Source organism: Scylla paramamosain, chromosome 32 (genome assembly GCF_035594125.1).
Source record: "Scylla paramamosain isolate STU-SP2022 chromosome 32, ASM3559412v1, whole genome shotgun sequence".
In the NCBI taxonomy this organism is placed as follows: Eukaryota; Metazoa; Arthropoda; class Malacostraca; order Decapoda; family Portunidae; genus Scylla; species Scylla paramamosain.
The window spans coordinates 8101255-8103754 of NC_087182.1; the positions used below are offsets into that span (position 1 = coordinate 8101255).

Consider the following 2500-nt stretch of genomic DNA (forward strand, 5'->3'; position numbering starts at 1 on the left):
TGAAGGAAAAAGTATGATGCAACTGAGAATAAATATAAAATCTAAAGAAAATAATGTATAGAGCGTTGAGGATATATGCAAATAGAAAAGGAAGAGAGAGAGAGAGAGAGCGAAAGAGAGAGACGAAGAAAAATATGTAATTGGCAATCAGGTGAAATAAAAGAAGAATCTGAACAAAGAGAAAACGCATGCAGTAATAGAAAGCTTGGCAGGAAGAAAAAAAGTAAAAATACAGAAAAAAAGGAATGAAGGCGAGGCTGGAAATATATAATAAAACACGAAGCGACATTCCAGTAAAGCAATTTTAGAGGAATATGAAAGAGGAAAAAACCACGTATTTAAAGAGAAAACGAAAAAAAAAAAAGAACAGGGGAGAGTATGTGGGAAACTAATAAACCCTACAGTCATAAACTAAAGCGCATCTCACATCTCACATCTTTAGTATCTTTAGTTCATCGTACGAATCCATTCCATTATCGTACACGTGGAAAATGTGGAGATGAAGAAGAAATTACACAGCATTTTATCATATCAGCGTTTATTTTCACTGCCCTGAATGCTTGTGACGTTGATGGTACGGCTGATGTGTTTGTTTTTAATGCAGCTGTGTTTTACTTGTAATACGTGTGTTTGTGAAGATTTAGACGGAAAAATAGGACATAATGTTTAATGTATATATAAATGTGCCTCGTTATTTCGTTTTAAATACTCAGATTAGCGAGCTTAATGAGAGAGAGAGAGAGAGAGAGAGAGAGAGAGAGAGAGAGAGAGAGAGAGAGAGAGAGAGAGAGAGAGAGAGAGAGAGAGAATCATCAAATAACGTCTATTAACGAGGCAGACAGAGGTAATTGGCTTTAAACTGGAGCGTCACGTTGCTTGTTCTCGTTAACCACGGAATTAGTGTTCAAAGGCTCGTTAGCGACTCGAGGCCCGACGGAACCACGACGCAAAATGTTCATTATTATGTTCATGTGATGTGCCTCGGTGTGGATTGTGGTTGTAGTTGCTACTTTTGCTCTTTTGAATACCTGTTGCCTGGTTGTAGTTGTGGTGGTAGGAGTAGTAGTAGCAGTAGTTGTAGTTGTTGCTGTAATAGTAGTTGTTGTTTTGGCTTTGATATTGGTAGTTAATGTAAGGGTAGAATAGCCGCAGTAGTAATAGTAGTAGTAGTCGTGTTATTATTATCATTTTTATTATTATTATTATTATTATTATTATTATTATTATTAGTAGTAGTAGTAGTAGTAGTAGTAGTAGTAGTAGTAGTAGTAGTAATAGTAATAGTAGTAATAGTAGTGGTACCTGACATCATTCTTACCATTTTCATTTCACATTCAAGATAAAAGAAAACAAGAACTCATTCCTTCCAACATTAGTAGCAAAAGGCAGCGTGACAGAAGCTTAAGGTGAGAGAGAGAGAGAGAGAGAGAGAGAGAGAGAGAGAGAGAGAGAGAGAGAGAGAGAGAGAGAGAGAGAGAGAGAGAGAGAGAGAGGGTGGTGTGAAGGTGTTGAGGTTTAGGACAAAGGTGCAGGGAACGTCCATGCAAGTGGGGCAATGGTAGAGGAAGCCAGGAGGAAAGGACGAGGAAAGGACGAGGAGAGGACGACCAGCCAAGCCCAACCCAGTCCAGCCCACCACCCACCCTCTTCTCTCCATATTCATGTAGAGCATTTGCAACCCAGTCCACCCTAGGGCCTTCCTTTCCCTCGCCCTCCTTTACCACACGTTGCTTTTCTAGCCCCTCCTCTCCTCTCGCCATCAGCACCAGGCCAACACGCCCACACGTGGGAATAAGTTAGTGGGCATCATCTGGTGTATGTCGCCACGCTCATTCTGTTAGTCTCATTGCCTTCAGGTCAGTCTGATTTGTAGGTATTTTTGTACGTATTTTTGTGGGGAGAACGAGGAGTAGAGAGAGAGAGAGAGAGAGAGAGAGAGAGAGAGAGAGAGAGAGAGAGAGAGAGAGAGAGAGAGAGAGAGAGAGCATTGTCCACCTCTCCCTCCTGAACAAAAGGACTCTACCCTCCCCCTCTACGTCCAAAAATTACTGGTAAAAAAGAAAATGTCTCTGTTTTTGCTTTTTTTGTTCAGTCCAGAACTTTTGTGAGGGTGGCGAAGCATCTCTCTCTCTCTCTCTCTCTCTCTCTCTCTCTCTCTCTCTCTCTCTCTCTCTCTCTCTCTCTCTCTCTCTCTCTCTCTCTCTCTCTCTTTCTATCTCTCTCTCTTTCTGCCCAACATATCAACAATAGCAACTCTAATTCTTTTTCCTGCTTGACAAGGCTCGTCCCCACAGGCGGTAATATCAAGTTCCGGATTAGGTATCACTGTCCCTTCCACGCGTTTCACAGACCTGGCAACAATGCTAGACAGAAGAGGTGCCTTTTTATATCCACCTCGTGATGCTATTAAGTCTGTGTGTTTCTGGGAGTTGAAGGCAGTTTATTAGGTATTAGTGTTGGTGTCAGCGTTATTTTCAATTTTTATCTATTTATTTATTTT

At 41.1% G+C, this 2500-nt stretch overlaps 1 protein-coding gene across 1 annotated transcript in view; it reads left to right on the plus strand.

Moving 5' to 3' along the window:
• The window catches only part of LOC135089169 (cell adhesion molecule Dscam1-like), a 181000-nt gene that overhangs the window by 59676 nt on the left and 118824 nt on the right, over positions 1-2500 (plus strand). The window lies entirely within an intron of this gene.